General features: G+C 41.0%; 1 non-coding gene and 1 pseudogene across 2 annotated transcripts in view; both read left to right on the forward strand.

Moving 5' to 3' along the window:
* The window catches only part of Gm4983, a 72,976-nt gene that overhangs the window by 13,922 nt on the left and 33,265 nt on the right, over positions 1–25,789 (forward strand). For both annotated transcript variants that reach the window (XR_003950239.1, XR_003950238.1), the window contains exons 2-3: positions 17,475–17,601; positions 17,802–17,862. This is a non-coding gene — a transcript (predicted gene 4983). The remainder of the gene's footprint in view (positions 1–17,474; positions 17,602–17,801; positions 17,863–25,789) is intronic.
* On the forward strand, positions 19,648–20,743 carry LOC115488001 (annotated as a pseudogene).

Consider the following 25,789-nt stretch of genomic DNA (forward strand, 5'->3'; position numbering starts at 1 on the left):
AAAAATAAAAAGAAAACTATTGTGGAAAAATGAAGAAAAAAGATAGACATGAGCTCTCAACTGCTGGTCATGGTGGGGCTTTTTCTCAGCAATAGGAAGTAACTAATATGACTGCTGTCCTTATGAAAGGAGTAATGTGGAATGCTTGCCCAGTTCCAACTAGGTTGTCTTCTCATTCTGTGGTCTCACAATTCCCATGCTCCCTTACCAGACTGTCCCTGAAATTCTTTCTATCTTCATCTACTTATCCAGCTAATCTTATCTTCTAGTATCTGTCTCTATTAACTACAGATCTCCTGTATGACAATCAATCTCTGTGATATCTTCTTCTATGATCTAGACCTGTCATCTATTTCATCTGCATTTTGGTTTTGTTTTATTTTTAGTTTTTCAAGACAAGCTTTCTCTGAATAGCCCTACCTATCCTAGCACTCAGTATTTAGATCAGGCTGGCTTTGAACTCACAAGCATTCTATTGACTCTGGCCCCTGAGTACTGTGGTTAAAGAATCAGGCTACCATGCTCGGCTACTTTATTTATCATTGTCTTTTTTATCTTCCTAGCTCTGTCTTCTTTTTTCTTACCTCTTCATGTACCGGTCATGTACCTTATTATTCCCTATCATCTTTAGATAGTATTGTATCTGTCATCCATCTCTCTTGTATTGTCTTTTACCTATCACCTGTACCATTATTTTCTATCATCTTATCTATCTATCTATAATTTATATATCAACCTATCTATCTGATCATCTGTCTTCTTTTTTTTCCATTTTTTATTAGGTATTTAGCTCATTTACATTTCCAATGCTATACCAAAAGTCTCCCATATACCCCCCACTCCCCGACCCACCCACTCCCCCTTTTTGGCCCTGGCATTCCCCTGTACTGGGGCATATAAAGTTTGCAAGTCCAATGGGCCTCTCCTTGCAGTGATGGCCGACTAGGCCATCTTTTGATTCATATGCAGCTAGAGACAAGACCTCCGGGGTACTGCTTAGTTCATATTGTTGTTCCACCTATAGGGTTGCAGTTCCCTTTAGTTCCTTGGGTGCTTTCTCTAGTTCCTCCATTGGGGGCCCTGTGGTTCATTCAATAGCTGACTGTGAGCATCCACTTCTGTGTTTGCTAGGCCCTGGCATAGTCTCACAAGAGACAGCTATATCTGGGTCCTTTCAGCAAAATCTTGCTAGTGTATACAATGGTGTCAGCGTTTGGAAGCTGATCGTGGGATGGATCTCTGGATATGGCAATCACTAGATGGTCCATCCTTTCGTCACACTTCCAGATTTTGTCTCTGTAACTCCTTCCATGGGTGTTTTGTTTCCTATTCTAAGAAGGGGCAAAGTGTCCACACTTTGGTCTTCGTTCTCTTGAGTTTAATGTTTTTAGCAAATTATATCTTATATCTTGGGTATCCTAAGTTTCTGGGCTAATATCCACTTATCAATGAGTACATATTGTGAGAGTTCCTTTGTGATTGGGTTACCTCACTCAGGATAATGCCCTCCAGGTCCATCCATTTGGCTAGGAATTTCATAAATTCATTCTTTTTAATAGCTGAGTAGTACTCCATTGTGTAAATGTACCACATTTTCTGTATCCATTCCTCTGTTGATGGGCATCTGGGTTCTTTCCAGCCTCTGGCTATTATAAATAAGGCTGCTATGAACATAGTGGAGCATGTGTCCTTCTTATCGGTTGGGGCATCTTCTGGATATATGCCCAGAAGAGGTATTGCTGGATCTTCCGGTAGTACTATGTCCAATTTTCTGAGGAACCGCCAGACTGATTTCCAAAGTGGTTGTACCAGCTTGCAATCCCACCAACAATGGAGGAGTGTTCCTCTTTCTCCACTGTCATCTGTAATCTGTATTTGTCAACCATTATCTACTTTCCTATTTTTTGGTATTGGGGATGAAACCAGGGTTTCCCAGGTAAATGCATTAGTTATTCATCTATCTCTTTTCATATATGAACTTGACGCAAGCTGGAAGAGCGAACCATAATTTTTAAGAAATGCCTCCACAAAACTGACCTGTAGGCAAGTTTGTAGGGCATTTTCTTATTTAGTGACTATTAGGGTTGGCCCTACCCATTTGGGCACCTCTGGGCAGGTGGTCCTGGAATGTATAAGCAGGCCGAGCAATACATGAGGAACAAGCCAGTAAGTAGCCCTTCTCACTGGCCTCTGCTTCAGTACCTGCCCTGAGTTCCTGCCCCTACTTCCTTTAATAAGGAACAGTGACACATGAAAGCAAAAGATGGAATTAACCCTTTCCTTTCCTTCCCAATTTGCTTTTGTTCTTTGGTTTGTTTGGGGTTGTTTTGTTTGTTTTTGGAGACAGAGACCAGTTTCTCCATGTAGGCCCAGCAGCTCCAGAACTCCCTCTGTAAACAAAGCTGACCTCAAACTCAGAAATCTGCCTGCCTCTGCCTCCCATGTGCTGGATGAAAGGTGTGTACCATCACCGGCTTTGGTCATGGTGTTTTGTCTCAGCAACAGGAACCCTAACTAAGACACAGGGTTTGTTGCATGCTAAATAGTCTACTGTTTCCACTGAGCTTTAATTTGAATTTTCAGTCATTCCTAAATTTTTTTAGGCTATACCCCAACCCATTTGATTTATGATTTTGATTGTGATAATATTTCTATATGGATATACACACACATTCATATCTGTGTATATGTATATCTCCAGATTTGTATTCTCTAGCTATCCATATCATATACTTTATATAACCCGTAGGCAAGTTTGTAGGGCATTTTCTTAATTAGTGAGCAATTAATTAGTGATTAATTAATTAGTCAGTGATTAACATGCAGTTGACTGTGCCAGCTATTTTTCAGCCAAGCTTTTAGGAAGTTCCAGATTGGTCTTGGAGGAGACACATAATGAGAATTAAGAATCCAATGATAAGTTAGTGCTTGGTCAGGAGGGACTATTCCAGAGCTCTGATAGGCTCTTAAAACCGAGCATCCAACAAAAGCTTCAAATTCTTGCATTCTGTCGCCTGTAGCTCATCACAATGCCCACTTCCATCGCTTGCTTGCTTAGCAGCAGGCAGCAAGGCCAGCACTGCCTGGAGCCCCCTTTATCTGGAGCCCACTCTGCCTCCCACCTTTACTTCCTTGATGTGTGCTGCCAATGCACACCCATATATAATTTGATAATGAACCCTGTCATTTTGTACAAATAACATAAGGTAATTAACTTAACAGGTGGATGTAATCTGACTTTATATTACTAAGTGCTTTACCATCTGTTTTGGCTCCACCCTTAACCCATGAAATCATTTCTCTATAAGCAGCCAAAGGAATATTAGTGTGTGTGTGTGTGTGTGTGTGTGTGTGTGTTTGTGTGTGTATGTGTGTGTATGTGTGTGTAGTGTGTGGTGTATGCATGTGTGTGAGTTTCTGGAGTACTGTTAACATTGGATTGTTGGCTATCCCCTTTCATTGCTCCCCTGTCCTCTTGTCTTGTTAAGCTTAGACAGGGTCTCTTGCTCAACCTGATGCTCACCAATTGGCTACAGTACTGGGCAGTGTGTCCCTGGGATTCTCCTGCCTCTGTCTATCAACAGCGGGATGAAAAGCTGCCACACCCAGTTTGTACCGGAGTATTAGGGGTCCCCATGCTGGAGCAGCTACCACTTTACCGGCTGAGCCATCTCCCCAGATTCAAGTCTTCTTTGTTTTTAAAGTGAAAGGACAGTTGTGTTAGTTGCAGACATGAAAAACCACACTTTAGAAGGTTCTAGGGCCCTGTGCAGTCAGTGCCTGCCAATGTCTGCAGCACCAGCTTTTGTCAGAGACCATCCCGTGAAAAAGCGAGCCCTTCACAATCTCCCTAGGCGAAATGGCCTTTGCTAGGAGCTGGTTGTCATCCCCTCCTCCCTATTCCCTTCCTGGCACCTGAGGCTGTAAAAGCTGAATTATAGTCCCCTCTTCCCTATCTCTTCCTGAACTCCCATGCCATCCAAGGACAGGAGTTACGCCTGAGCCCAGTCTGACACCCAAGGCTGTCAAGGAGGATCTATGTTCCGAAGATAAGATGCAGAGTGCCCGCTGCCTGGTGCCTGACTTCGCCCCCCATGTCAGCAGATGCCCGCTTCTTTGTTCTTTGTAAAATTCCCCCTCGACCCCTCCCCTACTCCCCGAGATGTATGCTTTAAAAAGAAGGCACCTCAGCATAATAAACGAGACCTGGACAAATTTGCTTGGTCTCCTGCTTTCTTTCCCTTCCTCTCATCTCCTTCCAGGTTTGTGGTCCCCCTCACAACAACGAATGACTGAATATGGCAGGATGGGATAGGCTTTCTTTTCCTTTGCGGGCAGGGCTCTAACCCATGTAAGGCCATCTTTCTCACAGGTAACAAGTTCCCACCTCAGGGCCTTGGCTCTCTACATTCCTTTGGAGGACTCTCCCCAGCCCCTTAGGCTCAGCTGTTTCTTCTCTCCATCTCAGACTTAGCTCTAAAGTTGCTTCCTCTAGGAAGCCTTTTCTGACTGCCACTGTTGATGTCCTGCCCCTGCCCCAGTTATTATTATGTCACCTCATTTTGTTTCTCTCAATAGGACTCACAGGAGGACTGTAGATATAGCTCAGTGATAGAGTCCTTCTCCAGCATGCACAAAACTCTGAGTTGTAACTCCACCCATCCCCGCCCTGACCCCAGAACAAAATAAACTGTGCATAGAGTGTATTCCCACATATGAGAGGTAGAGACAGGAGGCTTAGGAGTTCAAGGTTATCCTTAGCTATGTATCAATTTAGAGGAAAACCTGGGAGACACATGAGCCTAAACACACACATACACACAACTTCAAAATGACACATTCATATGATAGAGACCCAAACCTCTGACTTTTCTTAGATTAAATCCTAATAGTACAATAGAGTTCACACGCTTTGAAATTGTAGCCTTCTGACAAGATGAGAAAACAAAGTCCTTGTTTTTGGTGTATCCCTGTGTAAGCTAGAAAAACATCTCTCAAAGGTTAAGTGCAAACGAGTTAGCTCGAGGTCTCCCTAAGTCTTGGTAGGAGTGAGTTCTGCATTTCTACCAGGCTCCCAGGCAGCTGCTGCTCTCCAGACCACAGTTGGCACACCACAGATTGAGGCAGGAGTTCCTTTATTCATATGGAACTGTGTTCATGGCTGTCATCTTGAGCCTTAGGCTTCCAACATGGAGGAGGAGGAGGCTTGAAAGTTACTGTGTCTGATTGGGGGCAGTGTGGGGAAGTGCAAGGTGGTCCAATCACCACCCTCCCAACCAGCATGTTCATTCCTCTGTAAATAAGTTTCCCAGACTACTTGAGCAGCTGGCCTAACATATCATGGGTGAAGACCCCATTCTTTCTTGGCAGATGGCAGACCAATGGCTTTCTCAGTGAGGATTTCATGTCGCCTCTCATTCTGCCTTCCAAAAGCTAAGTGGTGCCATGCAATTAGTTTTCTAGTAATGGTTATGGAGTCCATAGAAAGCCCCAGTCTCAAAAAGACAAATGAAATTTATGGAGGTCCTACTCTGTGTCTGCCCCAATTTAGAGCTTCCCAGAAGCTGAGTGCAAGAGGTGAGCATCAAGCAGCAGAGTCTGGAGCTGGTGATCTGGCTCAGTGGTTAAGAGTGCCAACAGCTCTTCCAAAGGTCCTGAATTCAAATCCCAGCAACCACATGGTGGCTCACAACCATTGGTAACAAAATCTGATGCTGTCTTCTGGAGTGTCTGAAGACAACTACAGTGTACTTACATATAATAAATAAATAAATAAATAAATAAATAAATAAATAAATAAATAAATAAATAAAAGAAGCAGATGCTTTAGCGATAAGTGCAAATCGTTCTATAATGGAAGCTTCTAGAACAGATTGGGGTTGAGATGTATTGTAAGTTCAGTGAAATGAGTGCTCTCACCTTGTCTGACTCAGTATTTGTCCAAAAACCAATCACTTCACATTTCAGTGAGGATGGAGACAGGCAGAGAAATGGGTGGTAGGTGTCTCACTGTGCACCAAGATCTATTAGTATTATTCTTATTAATAGTAGTTCTTTTTTCTACAGTCCAGTCTTTATCCCCCTCCTGGTCTAATCACAACACTTTCTCATCCCTTTCCTCTTCCTAGTCTCCAAGACGATGTCCCTCCCTGCTGCCCCCATGCACCAAGATCTTAGTGCTGTGTTCTTCTCTGTTTCTTTTCTGTTGCCTTACAGATTCTCTGCTTAATGCTTCAAGGAAGGAGAGTAGCCAAGACCACCAATTTTGCCCAGACAGGCTGAGAAAGAAGTGAAAAGAGCTGGACCCTCAGGCTCAGGTTTGGGGTTGATTCTGAAAGATGACCAAGACACTTTCTAAGCATTCAAGAAAAAGAAAGTTTTCCAGGCCAAGGATTTGGTGGGAGGGTATGAAGGTGTGTGAAGATGAAGAAGCTCACAACAATGTTCCGGGGTCAGAAGCTAGCTAGCCTGTCCTACAGGAAGCCAATGAGGAGCAGAGCTGCTCTCAGTGGGGAAACACAGAGGGGCACTGTGATCTGTTGGGAAGGGCAGCTTGAAGTCTCAAGGATGTGGCTGATACTCTCTGCTGAGCAGGTCTAGTGTACTGCAGATGCTTTAGTGTGGGGCTCTTGGGTGAGTGCTGCAACTTCTCAACTCTCTACAGGTGAATGAATGGTGTGGTCAAGAAAGTTTCTCAGACCGGGCATGGTGGCACAGGCCTTTAATCCCAGCACTCAGGAGGCAGAGGCAGGCAGATTTCTGTGTTTGAAGTCAGCCTGGTCTACAAAATGAGTTCCAGGACAGTCAGGGCTATACATAAAAACCCTGTCTCAGAAAACAAAATTGAAAGAAAGGAAGAAAAGAAGAGAGGAAGAAAGAAAGAAAGAAAGAAAGAAAGAAAGAAAGAAAGAAAGAAAGAAAGAAACAAACAAACAAACAAACAAACAAACAAAGTTAGTTTCTCAGGGGAAGAGAGGTAAAGCCAAGGTCACCTCTGAGGAGCCAGTGACAGGTTGGAGTGTGAGTAATGGTGTGGAGTTGTGGTTCTAGATTCTCCCTGGTCTCGCCATTATGGGGGTGTGCTTGATCATCCCTGGGGTGTCCACTGCATACATCCACAATGTCACCAACAGGGGCAAGGAAACAGCTGCTCAAGTTCAGTCCCAAGGGCCTGGAGAACATTGACTCAGGAAGTGTTTTCCTGGCTGATGAGAAAAATCACTCAGCTATGGTCATCTGTTCCTGTTAGGAGGCTATGCAGCATATTATACACTATGCACATGCTATGAAATGCGTAATAAAAACAAGTTTGCCAATCATTCATGGCTGAGTCCCACAGAACCTGTCAAAGTTATTCTTAGTGGAAGGCCCCTACACATGCAGGCAGGGTTTGGAGGTGCTTAGAGGTCAGAGGGTAGCTGGGAGAAGGGTTGGGGGAAGGGCTAGAGTAGAATCAAGAGCTTCACTTTTATTTCATAGACAATAGGAAAACACTGGAGAAATGGCTGCCCCATCTAAAGGAGAGGGAGAGAAACCTATGAATGCATCCACACGCTGAAGGAAGAGGGATTTTTTTGTTTGTTTGTTTTGTTTTCTAGAAATAGGATCTCACTATGTCTGGCTTCTAATCAGCTCTGCTGCCCAGAATTTGTAGCTTCAAATTCCTTAGCTTCCCACTCAGCCTCACAGGTGCTGGGATCACAGGCATGCACCACCACACCCAGCTATGAAGAGAGTGCTGTGATCTAAGAAAAAAAATAAAGTATTGCAAGCACTCTTTAAAAGCTTTAGCAAGAGCTATCTGCATATGGAGTGCTAATTAAACTCTTATTTTTTTGGTTTGTTTTGCTTTCCCATGAAAACAAACCCCGCCCTCCGCTGGCACTTGTTTTTATTATTCTAAGTGCTTGAAAACAACAAATGGCATTCCCTTAATTGCTGAAAGACAAATAATTTTTATAACTCTAGTTTCCTTTGCTTGCATTTCAGCATATCAGGGCTCTAATCCTATATGTATTTAATTCCAGGAGCATGAATCAGAGTTGGGAGGGCCACTGCCTGTCCTGTTGGCAGGAAAGGTAGAATTGTATTCAAAGTGGGCTGGTAAATACTGAAAGCCTAGTCTCTGAAAATAGATGTGTGTGTATATCCATAAATACACTTATTTTATGTTTGTTGACTTACAGACTGGAGAGCACACAGCCTGCAAAAGGATTCAGAGTTATCCACTAGTCTATAGCGAAGCCGATGTAGCTAATTGATTCTCATAGATGCTTCCATTGATTTTTGCCAAGTTCTTGCATCAATACCCAGTCTGCAGTTTAACCATGCCTGGAAAAAATAAGACATAGAAGAAATGCTTATTATCCAACTCAGTCAGCAAAGAAGTAGCTGCTGTCATTGACAGATGAGTCTCTTTCCGACATCAATGTCAGTTGGCATTTGTTAATGTTAATGAGCAAGCAAGGCTGGTAAATATGTCTCATGTAACTTCATCTGCCCATGACACTTGTGGCCTCCTTGCTATAACATAGAGGATTGGCAGCGTTTTTCCACAAACATCTTTGCTACTCACAATGCAGTGGCTCAGATGTGCCTGCCTGTGAATATAATCCTCAACAAAGTCACAATATTCCTCTGCCTTGTTTGTCAATTATCAACCTCCCGGGGTTCAGACCTCAGCTCAACTAGAGACCAACCAGTCTGTGCATAGTCCAATGCCCCACATGAATGGTGAGTTCTCCCCCAGAGCTGGGAGGGGTGAGAGTCCTCTTGGGGACTGGCTCAAATGCTAATGTAGTGCAAACCACACCTGAGATCTGGAAAAGGTCTGGCCCTAGACATGAAGCATACTTTAACCTTGAGGATGTGTGAGACCCACTGGCCAATCAAGGTCTCCACAGGCAGACCTGCCAGTCAGACAAGGAGGTGGGATTGTCCGGGTGCCTTTCCCCAAGTTCACTGTGGCTGTGCAGGCTTGAATGGTTCTCTGTGTCCTGCTCTGAGCTCTGCTGTTGGGTGCTGTGAGAGGACCTCAGGGAAGCTCTGAATTCCAGACATGGTGAGCACAGGGTTACTGCCTACCGAGGATAGGGGCAGGGTGCTGAGCAGTGGAAGCTGGGGTGGTGAGTCCTCTCTGGGACTGGATCTGAAGTATAAGCCATATGTGAGCACCTGTGAGGTCTCTCGTTTGCTCCTCACTTGCTCCATCAGGGGGTGACCTCTGATAACTTCCCTATCATTGCCCAAATCATTTGGACCTAGTTAAGTTGGCTTGTGAAAACAAGGGTGGTTTCTTTGAGTCTGTAGCACACATGTCCAAACCCCTTTGTCTTTTAGTATACACTAAGAAGACAGGTAAAAATCTAATAGGTCTGATTTCATACATTATACTTGTTTTTGTTTTGTTAATTTCTTTCTGTTGCAATTTTTTCATATTTTTGCATCATATGTTTAGTGAGTTGATTATCATTTGGCAAAGGGACTTTAATAATTTCAGAATTTTTTGTGGTTTTATTGAAAAATGAGACCTCTGAGCTGATATTCTTCTATTCCAATCGTTTGTAATTTTCGCCTTCACATATTTTGCAGAAGTCCCAGTTGTTTATTGCCATGAACCTTTTAGAATCCACATTTTTTACTGAGATATCAATTTTTTCTCTTCGTCTTGAATCCCTGAGATTCTGTCTTCCTTTCCTGTTCTGCGGGTGAACCTTGCCTCTGTAGTTGTCAGTGTACAGGTAATCTCATGTCCTGCTCTTAGGGACTTAGCAACTGCTTATGTCATTTCCTGCCTCCATCCCCTGTGTTTGTTATCAGGCGTGCTTTATATACGTGGACCACCAGCTATAGCAGCTCTCTATTTATGTTCCCTGTCTCTGTTCTCTGCACATGCACACTCTCTGTCATCTCTCCCCTCATGGCTCTCTTTCTCCTCCCTGTCTGTGTGCCTGTCTGCAGGTCCTCTTGTGTACTTCTATCCCTTCCCCAGGTTCTCACTCCTCTCCCTTCCCCCAAACAACCTCTTTTGCACTTTATCTGTTGCATGCTTTAATTTCTCAGACCTGCTGTGATGGGATAGCTTGGATTTCTTGGTTGCAATTGTTCCTGGCTGTTACTCTCTATGTTGCTATGCTGGTGTGTAGCCATCTCTGTTTGGGTGATTATTGACTTAGGTACTGGCCTCTGGGTTTGTCATTTTGGGTGGGAGTTTTGTTCCTGGGTTACTGTTTGATGCATGGATTTGAAGAGTGTGTTCACTGACAGTTTTCTATTTTACTGACCTATTTGGTGGGTATGGTCAACAGGGGATGCTTTGTGATATTAATAGCTGGGAGAAGAGACAGGCAGGAACAGAAGATCTTAGTAATCCACAAGGAAACATAGTCAGGAGAGAGGTCAAGCAGCCCATGGTGTTTAATACAATGTTGGAACAATTGGGAAAATTGAATCTGGGGTAAGAAATCAATCATGAAGTTGATCTATGGAAGCTTACCTTGTGTCCTTTCAGGCATGGAATGTGATTGAACAGGGAGTATCTGCCCAAGTGGGGGCTGAGACACAGGGATGAGGCAGGAATGGATGGGCAGGTGGGGATTGTCTATGGTATCTATAGGAGGCTTGCACAGGAGGAGAGGAAATTTCCACTGCTACTCTTTTCCAGTGTTAAGGGCAGCTGATATTAGGGTCTGCAGTAACAGATAGTGAGGTAGGTCTTTGGACAAAGTCTAGTCTACAGACAGGCATGGTTGTGGTTAACAGGAGTTTCTGTCGATAATCAGGGGCTCAGGAACAGAGATGAGTTTGTAAATCCCAAACAGTTTGCTTTTTGAGAATGTACATTTGTACATTCCAGCAAAAATCCCATGACAAAATCCCCTTAGGAACAGCCAGTTAAGGTACATCAGCAGGGTCAAGCTACATAGAGATAACTAAGACCTCCTATAGAAAACAAAAACAAAAACAAAAACAGCTTACCCATCATGTTTGTCAGATTTTTTTTGTCCCCCTTGCTTGGTTCCTGCACATTATGCCAGACATACAATTTTTAAAATGTTACAATGCTGATTTCGATGCAAATTCCCCAATCTTGTTGTAACTACAATAAATACTCAAAACCTCTAGACTTGATCTCTCAGTTTGTACCTAATGGGAGTTTGACTGCTGAGAGTCCTTGTTACTGAGCTCATAAAAAGACCTCTGTGTGTTTTCTTTGCAATCGGCTCTGGGCTGGTTATTGCAGTTTCTGTGAGTTAGGCATAAAACCTTGATGCTTTGACTGGAACCCCAAGACCCTCAGGACTCCCATCGGAAGGGTTGAAAGACTGCTGTTAGGATGTGTCATTGCTGTTCTTTGTATCAGTGACCTGTCTGTCAGAAATGTGTCTCTGTACCTTGGTTTTTTGATTTTTCTTGAGTACTCGTGGAGGGAGATGAACATAGTGAATGTGGAACTCCAGTGAAGTGGAAATGCTGGAGAGTCGTAGCTACAAAGGGCTAGAAAGATGTTCCAGGGCCTGGAAGAGGGTCGTGTGCCCCTGGCCTTAATTTCTGGGAAGTTACAGTAGTCTTGGAACCGTGTTCCATGGCTCACAGCTGCCATCCTGTCTTCATTTTCTACTCTGTACAAGTGGTGGAATCTGCTGCTTAGCCTTCACCGCCCCCTCGTGGCCCTCTATTATGTGTGTGCCACTTTAGTATTCTCTTACTGAGAAAGGAAGTGAGACTGTTTCCATCCCAATTGATATAGTTACTCACCTTCCACCTTGGGTTAAATCCCTTTTATCAAGAGGACCTGTACCCATTAAATTGCCCCTGACAGAGAGCTCTTTATGACCGCATTCAGGGCAAAATCAGACTCTGCAAAACATGGTAGAAAGGACAAAAGACCTTATTTTGCCCCCTTCTAACAACCCTGTTCTCAGTCTATATGTGACTCTGTAGTTTTGACCTTGGAGCTGTCAGTATATGGGAGGTTGTTTTTCATCCCTTCCAGCAAAGTTAGCATATCTTCCTTAGACCAGAGTCTTATTTCCAGGTCTGTGGGGCAATCTGCTCCTCCATTCACCTACCAGCTGTTTGGCCACCTCTTTTGTCTCCCTGGCCTGGGAATCCAGGGTTAAGGACACCTCACCACAGGGCAGTGCAGCCTCCCTTCTCCCCATTCCACTGTATCCTTCCATGCTCTGAGCCAGGAGCCCTTCCCATTTTATCCTGGCTCAGACACTACTCCAACTCCCTGATGTGGTGGCAGGGGTCCTGTAATTGATATGGTTAGATCTTTGGTTTTGGAGTTTTACAACTTTCTCATTTATTATTGTCTCTGTGTCATAGTTGTTTTAACTCAACATTTCAGACTACAGTCATCAGAAGGAGCCTCAGTTGCAGGTGTGCCCTCATCAGAATGGCTGGTTTCTATGTCTCTGAGAGATAGTGTTGATAATTGATATAGGAAGACTCTTCCATGAAGGGTGGCAATATAGGGAAGCAAGTGGACTTGGGTTGGATGAGAGAGCTAGGTGAGCATTGTAGCTGCCTGTGGCCATGTGAACTGGGTTCCCCAGAAAGGCAGCCCGGGGCTGAAAGAGATCAGAGGGCAACAAAAGAATGAGGCCAAGACAAACCTTTCTGTTCAAAGCCTCTGAAGTTTACTGAGAGTCCCTGATTATAAAGAGGGTAGGCCCATCCTCTGCCAGCCCATTCTTTGTGCCTGGAGCCAGCCCATAGGCGATCTACAGGGCTTGTCTCCAGGACCTTTCAGCAGGAAGCAGAGTATTGGAGAAGATCAAATAGAGCCATCAAGGTCAAAAGGCTCTACCCTAGGTGTACTGGCTGGTTTTATGTGTCTACTTGACACAGCTGGAGTCATCACAGAGAAAGGAGCTTCAGTTGAGGAAATGCCTCCATGAGATCCAACTGTAAGGCATTTTCTCCATTAGTGATCAAGGGGGAAAGGCCCCTTGTGGATGGGACCATCTCTGGGCTGGTAGTCTTGGTTCTATAAGAGAGCAGGTTGAGCAAGCCAGGGGAGGCAAGCCAGTAATGAACATCCCTCCATGGCCTCTGCATCAGCTCCTGCTTTCTGACCTGCTTGAGTTCCAGTCCTGACTTCCTTGGTGATGAACCAGTATTGAAGTGTAAGGCGAGTAAACCCTTTCCTCCCCAACTTGCTTCTTGGTCATGATGTTTGTTTAGGAATAGAAACCCTGTCTAAGACACTAGGTAATCTCCTTCTTAGTGGCAGCAAGGTCAAAGTCTGGATCAGCCTGCTCCAAGGCTGAGGGAGGCTACAGAGCATGAGAGAGTGACCAAGCAAGAAAGCAAGGCAGGAAGTAGTGTTTGTCAAATGTTTTTTGCCTTCATTTTCTAGCTTCAGTTTCTAGTCTGAGCTCGCAGAAGGATGGGCTGTGATCTGACAGAACCGTGTAAAACAAACATTTATTACCTGAGATGCTTCTGCTCAGAGGAAACCATCACAGCAGCAGAGTTGCAAGGTAGAACAACAACAATAACAACAACAGCAACAACATCAACAACAGCAATTGTTTCAAAAGCTGATTTTGCTGCTGGAGAGAATCTCTGGTCTCTTTTGAAGGAATATGGAAAATATCAGAAATTGAGATGGCAAAAATCGTAGAAAGCTGTACATGGAGCTTAATCGGTTCTTCCCATAGGGTCTGGAAGATTGGAGTGTTGACAGTAATGCAGCCACATGAAGTTGAGGTCATACTATTTCAGTGGAAAAGAGACTGAAAAACTTTAGGAAGAGGTCATTTCTGTGATATTTTGGCCAAAAAAAAAAAAAAAACCAGAAAACTTTTGTACTTGGCTTATGCCCTGGGATATTGAGTAGGTCAAACAAACAAACAAACAAAAATATTGCCTGATTTGTATATTTTTACGCGATTGAGAAGTATTTGTTCAATCTTCCTATTTCTTTTTTTTTTCCCTCTGAGACAGAGTTTCTCTTTGTCTCCCTGTCCAGGAACTTACTTTGTAGATCAGGCTGTCCTGGAACTCAGAAATCCCCCTGGCTCTGCCTCCTGAGTGCTTGGATTAAAGTCGTGCTCCACCATGACCTGATTTCCCCTATTTCTTTATTCAATTTACATTCTAATTGTTACACCCATCCCATTCCACCTTCCATAGTCCCTCATCACTGACTCCCTTTTATTTCCCCAGGGAGGGTGGGAACCACTTGAGGATCTCCCAACTGTGGCATGTCAAGTCTCTGCAGGGTTAGACACATCCTTTCCAACTGATGTTAGACAAGGCAGCCCAGTTAGGGAAACAGTTTGCACAGACAGGAACAGCTTAAGGGACATGCCCCGCTCTGGATGTTGGGGACCCCATGAAGACTGAGCATCATATCCACTACATATATGGTGGGGGCCTCCATCCCAGCCTGTCTGTGCTCTTTGGTTGGTGGCTCTATCTCTGAGAGTCTCCTAGGTTCTGGGTTAGTTGACTCTAAGGGTCTTCTCATAGACTTCCTATTCCTTCAGAGGCCGTCAATTCTTTCCCCAACTCTTTTAAAATACTCCCTGAGCCCTGTCCAATATAGGCTGTGGGGCTCTGCATATGTTTCAGTCAGATGCTGGATGGAGATTCTCAAAGGACAAAAGATGCTAAGCTACTATCTGCAAGTATAACAAATTATCCTCAGTAATGCCAGCCTTGGTGCTTGCCCATTGGATGGGTTATCAGTTGGGCAGGGTATAGTTTGGCCATTCCCTGAGTCTCTGTTTCAACTTTGTGCCTGCCTTACTTGCAGAAAGAACAAATTTTGGGAGAAAAGGTTTTTGTTTTTTTTGGTGTACTGAACACTTCACTGGTGGTTCTGCCTGACTGCAAGATGCCACCTCTTCATGGTCCATAACTCAATGCTATCTATCTCAGCTAAGATTACTTCCCTAGCTGCATTTGTGCCCTCCCATTCATAGTCTCAGGCACATTCTATAGATGTCCCCACACTAACCCCGCTCCCTCCCAGCATCTGCTAATTTCATTTCATTTTCCTGGCTCTCAGGCCTTCCCTTGTCCCTTACCTATTCCTAAAACTCCCCTTCTTCTTTCTTAACTACTGTCCCATCCAGTTTCTCCCTTCCATCTGCCTCTTCTGTCTCTTTCATACCCCGTTCTGAGTGAGATTCAACCATGCTCATTTGTGCCTTGTCTTGTTTAGTGTCTTTCGGTCTATGAAATGAACTGTGGATATCCTGTACTTATGGTTATTATTCACTTGTAAGTGAGTACATACATGCATGTCCTTTTGGGTCTGAGTTACCTCATTCCAGTTATTAGTTTCTAATTGTACCCATTTCTCTGCAAAATTCATGATGTCCTTGTTTTTCATACCTGAGTAGCACTCCATTTTGTAAATGAAACATGGTTTTTGTGTCCACATTTCAGTTGAGGAACATCTGCATTCTTTCCTTTTTCTAAATTTTATAAATAAAGTGGCTGTGAACTTAGTGGAGCAAATGCCCTTGTGGGTATATACCTATGAAGGTACCCTGAGTGTAGTACTTCCTCCTGCTTGCTATGTTTTAAATTAATGGAAGGAGTATTCAACGTGTTTCCTCATCCCAGAATGGAACCTTAAACAAAACCTGCTGCAAATTGGGCCAAGCGAGGCAGGGTCCATTAATTTAGAAGCCAAACTTCACAGGATCATCCATATCGTGCTGCTTCTATAAATTGAAAGATGAAAATAGCATAGTCATATATTCTTTCTCTATGGTTTCAGTTTAGCACCACTCCAGCCATCTTTTGACAGAGTCAGGATCCCAGGGAAGACTCTGTGAGAGTTCCTTGCATTTAAGTGGTGAGGTTGATGCTTGTGTTGCATTTTGTGACCACAGGTTGTGGAGAAAACTAACGCATTGAGAAATCTGCCATGGAGAGATGCTTACAGGAAGATGAAGTACCCAAACTGAGAGATGTATGAGAAGTTACAGGAAGAGCACCATCTATGCCTTAAGCAATTGAAGTCCAATGTGTTTGAGACAAAGCTATAGGATTTGCTGTTTGCCCTGCTGTTTTTCTTGCCTTTGTCCAATCTTCTCTCCCAGTGTGCACATTCCTATCAATTCGAATGGGAAGGGGTATTCAGTGCCATTTTATGTTGGAAAGATATAACTTCCTGTTTGATTTTGCAACTTTGCTTTCTGATGTGGCTGTCAAGATATTGTCTTGAGTGTCAGCAGAGACTTTAGACATTTGAACAGTGCAGGAGCCTTTCTAGATTCATCTTGGTTAAGATGAAAGTGTATATACACTCAGAAATTTCCTTTTTCTTTCTTTCCTTTTTTTTTGTTTATCCTATAATTTAGATATTCATTATCACCCTGATCACTGTCCCTACTCTAGGTCCCTGCCCTTACAGATTCCCTCCTCCCAATCTCCTCTGTTTCTTTTTTGAGTGGGGTTGGGGCCCCCTATGTACCCCGTGGGCACATAGATTATAGTCTCTTTTTTAGGATGACATATGCTCATGACATCAATACTGCCTGAGGCTTCAGAGTCATTGGATTCTGGTTATTGATATTTCCCCAAACTCTTGTGTTTGTTTTGAAATTTTTAAATAAATAGGAGTGTTTTGCTTGTATGCGTGAATATGAATATCATGTGTGCCTCATCATTAGTTTTGTTTGAAGGTGGACTCAGAAGTCCTGTTCATAAAGCCATGGGTCACGTGAATGTTAGTATTGACCACTGTTATCTGGAAGACCAGCAGGAGCTGTCCATGGCTGATTTATCATTCTCTCCTGCCTTATGTTGCTCTTTATGTTCAACACTTATATTACTAATATTTTCATCTGTCCATTGGTCCATTAAATGTGCCTTGATTGCCAGTAAAGTTTTACTAATGTTGCAGTTTAAAGCGGTACACTTCCTATTTCTGCTAGATGAGTACAGAAGTGCAGGGAATGTATACTTCTTTGTAGGAACTGTAGTAAACAACTGAGTTCTTTCTATCATTTTTGTCTCCCTGGTTGATGTTTGCAGTGGAGTAAGGATCTTAATATGTAACCTTTGCTGTCCTGGAATGTGTTACATAGAACAGACTAAGATCCAGCTCAATGATGTATACCTGCCCGTGACTCTGGGATTAAAGACATGAACAAATACACCCTGCTTGTCCATGATTTTTCTCGTTAGTGATTCTTCTTACAAATTCTGGGATATGTGCTCAGTACTGTTGATCTGTTTCACCCTACATCTCCCTCTCAATTGGAATTCCTCTCAAAAGACTTTACCCTATTTATTTAAAATGTTCATAAGCAACACAGGTGAACCTTCAACTCAATTTCCTTTAAAATGTTATGGTACTTAGATTATAACTTCTGTGTCAGGAAATCAGTGGAGGAAGCACCAGAATTGCATGAATATATGGTGAAGGAAGCATACGTTTACTTTACAGTGATGTCAGTACCATGCTTTGTGATGTACACATGTATGGGATATTTTAGGATGCAGTGACTTATGATGATGTGCACGTGAACTTCACTGGGGAAGAGTGGAATTTGCTGAATCCTTCCCAGAAGAGTCTCTACAAAGATGTGATGCTGGAGACCTACTGGAACCTCACTGTTATAGGTATGACTGTAAATTTTCTTTGCTTTTCAAAATAGTAGGAAAACATGTCTCTTGTTTAGTGATGGTGCTCTGTTATTACAACTGAGAACAAGGAAGACTGAGCTGAATAAATAGTGTCCAGTGATGTGAAAATTCACAGTACCTTGAATTGTGCCTATTTCCAATACTGGATCATTCATTTTTCTCGTACTGTCGTTTAGGCTACACTTGGGAAAACCATCATATTGAAAGACATTGTCAAAGTTCAAGAAGAAATGGAAGGTAATTTTCATGTGCAAGCTGATGCGATTATGCCTCTAAGGAAATTTTACTATGATATGGAAGCTCTAAAGAAAAGCAGGAGTGTAAAATGTCAATACTTGAAGTGTAACTATAATTACAATATTTTTTAAGATTTATTTATTTATTATATGTAAATATACTGTAGCTGTCCTCAGATACTCCAGAAGAGGGCATCAGATTTCGTTATGGATGAATGTGAGCCACCATGTGGTTGCTGGGATTTGAACTCAGGACCTTCGGAAGAGCAGTCTGTGCTCTTAAACACTGAGCCATCTCGCCAGCCCTAATAATACTATTCTTAAAAAAATATACTGCCTCGATGTAGTTATCTGATTTATCTATCAAAGCATTCTTCTTTTTAAAAAAAAGATGAGGAAACATTGCCTTAAGAGATACCTTTATTCAATTTGTAGCTCTATTAGAGCTATACTGATCTGACAATGTGTATAGACTTACAAGACTTAGATATTGCACATCGAATAGTGATAAATATATATCCAAAACCTTCCAATAAGCAAATAATCCATGGGAAAGTTGGTGATACTCATATTCTTATACTGAAATTGATCATTTGTTTAGCGTACAGTTTATGAGAGTCAAGATTGTTGTCATAGGAGAAACCTTAATTCATATATTACAGGTCTACGAGGAACAAAAAGTCAAACAGTGTGAATGCAATGTGGAAACCTTTCATCTGTTATTCTTCTTTTAATATATATATCATGTGTCACAATGGGTAAAAGCCATGTGAGCATAGGGATATTGAAAGAAGCAAAGTACCGCATTCTATCCCAGAACTGTGAGAAAATTGTCAGATTCTATCTTTGGTAGACATTCTGAATATGATAAAAGTTTGCAATCAATTGGTTTTCTAATTTTACTGGGAACTTCCCCAAGCTCATACTGTAGAAAATCTTTATGGGTACTAGGAATTTAGAAATTCTTTTGTTTGTCCTAGTTAACAGTCAAATGTGGTACAATTCACGCTACAGGAAAAATTACGAAACCAATTACTGTTATAAAGCTATGAGTTGTTCTATTTTCCTCAGATAGATGAAATACATCATATAAAAATCCCATATAAAAAGGATGTTATAAATGTCAGCCATTTAATAACCATCACAGATATCTCGAAAGATGCAAAACAACCCATAATGAGGGAGAACCCCATGAACATATGAAGTGATAAAACCAGATGATCTGGTCCACCTTTATCAGTAGACTAATTTGTAAACTTTATTCATCTTGATGAAATGACTGAACAGGGAAATTAATGTAGTAAACATATCACATGTGCCAATTTTCATTGCAGGTATGTAAGTAATCATAGTGGAGAGAAACTCTATGAATGTAATGAACGTTCTAAAGCCTTTTCATGTCCCAGTCATCTCCAATGTCATAAAAGAAGAAAAATTGGAGAGAAAACACATGAACATAACCAATGTGGTAAAGCCTTTCCAACACCCAATCATCTTCAATATCATAAAAGAACCCATACTGGAGAGAAACCTTATGAATGTCATCAATGTGGTCAAGGCTTTAAAAAATGCAATCATCTCCAACGTCATAAAAGAACACATACTGGAGAGAAACCCTATGAATGTAATCAATGTGGTAAAGCCTTTCCAACACCCAGTCATCTTCAATATCATAAAAGAACACATACTGGAGAGAAACCCTATGAATGTAATCAATGTGGTAAAGCCTTTGCAAGACCCAGTCATCTCCAATGTCATAAGAGAACACATACTGGAGTAAAACCCTATGAATGTAATCAATGTGGTAAAGCTTTTGCAAGTCACAGTGGTCTCAAATATCATAAAAGAACACATACTGGAGAGAAACCCTATGAATGTAATCAGTGTGGTAAAGCTTTTGCACGTCACAGTCATCTCCAATGTCATAAAAGAACACATACTGGAGAGAAACCCTATGAATGTAATCAGTGTGGTAAAGCCTTTGCAGGTCACAGTAATCTCCAATGTCATAAAAGAACACATACTGGAGAGAAACCCTATGAATGTAATCAATGTGGTAAAGTCTTTTCACAGCACAGTCATCTCCAACATCATAAAAGAACACATACTGGAGAGAAATCCTATGAATGTAATCAGTGTGGTAAAGCCTTTGCATGTCACAGTTATCTCCAATGTCATAAAAGAACACATACTGGAGAGAAACCCTATGAATGTAATCAATGTGGTAAAGTCTTTTCACATCACAGTAATCTCCAACATCATAAAAGAACACATACAGGAGAGAAACCCTATGAATGTAATCAATGTGGTAAAGTCTTTGCACGTCACAGTTATCTCCAATGTCATAAAAGAACACATACTGGAGAGAAACCCTATGAATGTAATCATTGTGGTAAAGCCTTTGCACGTCACAGTTATCTCCAATGTCATAAAAGAACACATACTGGAGAGAAACCCTATGAATGTAATCAATGTGGTAAAGTCTTTTCACAACACAGTCATCTCCAATGTCATAAAAGAACACATACTGGAGAGAAACCCTATGAATGTAATCAATGTGGTAAAGCCTTTGCACTACTCTCTAGTTTCCAATGTCATAAAAGAACACATACTGGAGAGAAAACCTATGAATGTATTCAATGTGGTAAAGCCTTTTCAAGACCCAGTCTTCTCCAATTTCATAAAAGAACACATACTGGAGAGAAACCATATGAATGTATTCAGTGTGGTAAAGCCTTTGCAAGACCCAGTCTTCTCCAATTTCATAAAAGAACACATACTGGAGAGAAACCCTATGAATGTAATCAATGTGGTAAAGCCTTTGCAGTTCACAGTAATCTCCAACGTCATAAAAGAACACATACTGGAGAGAAACCCTATAAATGTAATCAATGTGGTAAAGTCTTTTCACAACACAGTAATCTCCAATGTCATAAAAGAACACATACTGGAGAGAAACCCTATGAATGTAATCAATGTGGTAAAGTCTTTTCACAACACAGTCATCTCCAATGTCATAAAAGAACACATACTTTTCCGATATAGCTGTCTCCTGTGAGGCTATTCCAGTGCTGAGCAAATACATAAGTGGATGCTCACAGTCATTTATTGGATGGAACACAGGGCTCTCAATGGAGGAGCCTGAGAAAGTACCCAAGGAGCTGAAGGGGTCTACAACCCTATAGGTGGAACAACAATATAAACTAACCAGTAACCCCCAGAGCTCATGTCTCTAGCTGCATATCTAGCAGAAAATGGCCTAGTCTGCCATCATTGGGCAGAGAATCCCCTTGGCCTCGCAAACTTTATAAGCCCCAGTACAGGGGAACTCCAAGGCCCAGAAGTGGGAGTGGGTGGGTAGGGGAGCAGTGCGGGGGGAGTGTATAGGGGAACTGTCGGGATAGCTTTTTAAATGTAAATGAAGAAAATATCTAATGAAAATTGAAATATAAAAAAACATACTGGAGAGAAATCTATGAATGTAATCAATATGGTAAAGCCTTTTCACAATTCAGTAGTCTCCAATGTTATAAAAGTACATATACTGGAGGGAAACCCTATGAATGTAATCAATGTGGTGAAGCTTTTGCAGGTCACAGTATCTCCAATATCATAAAAGAATCCATAATGGAGAGAAACCTTAGAAATGTAATCAATGTTATAAAAGCCTTTTCACAGTTATTGTCTCTATAATCATAAAAGAACCCATATTCGATAGAAACCTTATGAATGTCGTCATTGTGCTAAAGCCTGTGCATATCCCACTCGTCTTCAAAACATAAAAGATTCCACACTGGAAAGAAACCTCATGAATGCAATCAATGTGGTAAAGACTTTTTAAAACTCTATAGTCTCCATTATTTTCAAAGAACACATAGAAGACAGAAACCTTTGGAAGGTAATCGGTGTTGTAAAGCATTTGATGTCACGGTCATCTATGATGACTTAAAGATCACATACAAGTGAGAACCCATATGAATGTTATGAACGTAGTAAAGCCTTTGTATGTCATAGTTCTTTAGGCACACACAAGACAAACCACACTGCAGAGAAACCCCAATTTAAATGTTTGCTTTTCTGAGAGTTGGTTTGGTCATGAGATCTGTTCCTAGCCATTGAAAAGCTGAGGAAGAAACCCTCTGAGTATATTTAATAAGGTAAAGCCTTTGCACAATTTTGTAGTCATTTTCATCATGGAAGATTTTGAACTGGGTAGAAACATTGTGAATCTATTTAGTATGGTGAAACTTTTTCATTGAACTTCTTTTTATGTATATTTTTCTTTTTATGAGAATATTCATGCTGGAGACAGATGCTATGAATATCAGCAGTGTGGTAAAGCTTTTAAGTTGTTGGGTCCACTGAGGTTCAACACAACTCACACTCTAGGACAATGCAAAGGATAAGAATTTATTGGGCTGGGTGGTGGTGGCGCACTCCTTTAATCCTAGCACTCTGGAGGTGGATGCAGGCAGATATCTGAGTTCGAGTCCCAACTAGTATAGAGTGCGTTCCAGGACAGCCAGGGCTATACAGAGAAACCCTGTCTCGGAAAAAAAAATTATTGGAAACATACTCAGAAGCTTATCTTCAAAACCCTACCGCCCATACCCAACCTGAGACAGAAAGTTATATAGCTTTCAGACACAAAAGCCTCAAAGTCCTAGGCCAATTTACAGCTACATTTTCTCCCAAATCAAAACTTGTTTTTATTGAATGAGTCAATAAATGGTGATTGCTAACTCCTTGTATTTGGTTGTTGTTGTTGCAGCTGCGGGTGGTGTTGGTGTTGGGCTGTGTGTGTGCTTTCCCTTCTTTTGTAGACAGTAAGAGATTATTTACTACCTGTGTTTTCATGTATATCCTTAACTTCCTCCGGTTAGATTCTACCTCTATCTCTTTGTGTTGGTCAGTGTGTTTAGAGAGAGATTGTTTAAATTTGAGTTTTATCATGGACTATCTTAAATTTTTCCATTAACGGTGTAGTCATTTTTTTTACATATTAAAATCCAGGCATCTGTTGTTTCTGCGGCACATGTGTGCAAACCCTTCTGGCATCTACAGACTCCAAGAAGACATCTGTGATCTTAATAGATCTTCCTTTATGTTTTTCCTGGCTTTTTACCTTTGCAGCTTTTAGTATTCTTTCCTTGAACTATGTATTTTGATTATTACACAAGGAAGAGACTTTATTTTTTGGTCCCTTCCGTTTGGTGTTTTGATGATTCTTGTGTTTTCTTTATGTTAGGAAGTTTTTCTTCTAGAATTTGGTTGTCAATACTTTCTGAGACTTTGAGCGAGGATTCTCCTTCCTCTCTTCCTAAGTATTCTTATGTTTAGTCCTTTTACAATGTCCTGGATTTCCATGATATATTATATCAGGAAGATTTAGACTTAACATTTTCATTGTCTGGTTTACCCATTCCTTCTATTGCTTATTCAATGATTGAGATTTTTCTTCCATGTCTGTGTTGTGTGGGTGAACCTTGCCTCTGTAGTTCCTTTTTGCAGTCCTAAATTTTTATTTCCACTATTTCCTAAGTTTTAGTTTTCTTTTTTGCTTCTATTTCCACTTTTATGTATTGAATAGTTTTGTTTACTTCACCCGTTGGTTTGTTGTTTCTTGGCATTATTTTTAGGAATTTTGGCTTCCTCTCTTTTCGGTTTGTGTTTTCCTGGCCTTCTTTGTGGAATTTATTGATTTCCTCTAATTTTTTTCTGTTTTCCTGGATTTCTCTAAGTGATTTGGTCATTTCCTCTTTAAGGAACTCCGTCATCTCCATACATTTGTTGGATTATTTAAGACCTTCTTTGACAATATAAATGAGCTCAGAGTCATTAGCCAGAGAGTGATAAATGCTGGTCCTTATTACATTATCAAGTACCAACATCATGGAATGGAATGGCGCTATCTAAGCTAAGTATTCAGCTTAGATTTAACCCGATGTGTGAAATATCCCAAGGTTGTTCTTTCTCCTTACACTGGACGGGTAGCCAAGTAGGCACATTTTGATAGAGTTACTTTTTGTGAGACACCTGTTTTTATCACTAACCTTGGAGTCACCATTAAAAAAAAAAAAAAAAAAGACCTGATGGTGACAGGGTGACTGACTTTGTAATTTTCCAGCATGTATTTATTAATGTCTTGTGAATGAAGACAGACCAGATTGATAGATATGTAAATTGGGGACTTTAGCTTGGTCCAAGCAATATTGAATTTCTTACTTTGGAGATATGTCCAATGCACTTTCAGGGTTTGGTCAGCTCAGATGTTTGTGACACAAGCCATTGGCTGTAGTTGTGTGTCATGTTACAGATCACAGCAACTGATATTGCACACAGGAGCCAGGTCAAAGAGTAATGTATTAATGCCATTTTTTTCTGCCAGATAACTTCTCTCTCTCTCTCTCTCTCTCTCTCTCTCTCTCCATATATATACATATATATGTATATATATTCAATTATATTTCATTTTTCCTTTTTTAATTATTTTTTTCATTTATTTATGTACATCCTGTTTGTGTCCCATTGTGGACAGAGAGACAAGGCAGTCCTCTGCTACATATGTGCCTGGGGCAATCAGCCAGTCCCTGCATGCTCCTTGGTTTTTGGCTGGGAGGTCTGAAGTGTCCAGGTTAGCTCACAGTTTTGTTCTTCTTATCGGGTTGCCATCTTCTTCACCCCCTTAAGTCAGTATAGTGACCTGCCCTTATGTAATATTTCAACCTACAACAATATATCGGTATATCGATCTACATGTTTCTATATCTATCTATCTATTCATCTATATATCTTCAATCTATACATCCTTACATCTATATATCACCTATTAATCTATATATCTACATATCTATATATCTATATGTATATATCTATACACCTATACATCTATATAGCTATCAATAAATATATATCATCTATATATCTATATATTATCTATAAATCTATATATCTATAAATCTATATATCTAAATCTATATATCTATAAATCTATATATCTATAAATCTATATATAAAATCTATATATATAAATCTATCTATCTATCATCTATCTATCTATCTATCTATCTATCTATCTATCTATCTATCTATATGTCTGTACATCCATCCATCTATCTATAAGTCTGTCCATATGTTTAGCTTGATGAAGCCTTGTCTAAAAGGTCTGTTATTTTCTAGGTTTCAGACGTTCAGCCTGAGAGGAAACAGTATGAGTATCATTTGTCTAATACCAGATCCTCGACTCTGGACCCATATTTTAGATAATTTTGGGGATTGTGATTACATCAGTCCTACCTCCCGTGATCAATCAGTAAACACATCTAATGCCTGCAGCTGGCAAGAAGAAAGGTTGATGGCACTTCAGTTCCCAGCCTTGGTGTCTTTGGAAGAGACCATGAAGGAGAGGGAAGAAGAAGCAGGAAAAAGGTCCCATGGGTGGATGGATTGGGAGAGCATGGCCAGGAGGGCGAGCCTGAGAGTATGAGCAGCCTAGGCAGAATATGGCAAGTGAGCCGGGCATGGTGGCACTCGCCTTTAATTCCAGCACTTGGGAGGCAGAGGCAGGCAGATTTCTGAGTTCGAGGTCAGCCTAGTCTATAAAGTGAGTTCCAGGACAGCCAGGGCTATACAGAGAAACCCTGTCTCGAAAAAAAAAAAAAAAGAATATGGCAAGTGATATCTCATAGTTCTTAGTAAAGAAGTAGAGAAATTAGCATAGAGGAATGGTATCTGCCCCATGATGGTGCTTTAATGCTTATAATTATTATTATTAATTATTATTATTTTATTATTTCATATTATTTCACATTATCATTTACTATATTATTATATCACATTTAATATTATTTCTTATTTTATTATTATTTCATATAATTATATATTTTATTATTTCATATAATTTCTTTTTATATAATATTATTTCTTGT

This window comes from Mus musculus, chromosome 12 (assembly GCF_000001635.26).
Source record: "Mus musculus strain C57BL/6J chromosome 12, GRCm38.p6 C57BL/6J".
Classification (NCBI taxonomy): Eukaryota; Metazoa; Chordata; class Mammalia; order Rodentia; family Muridae; genus Mus; species Mus musculus.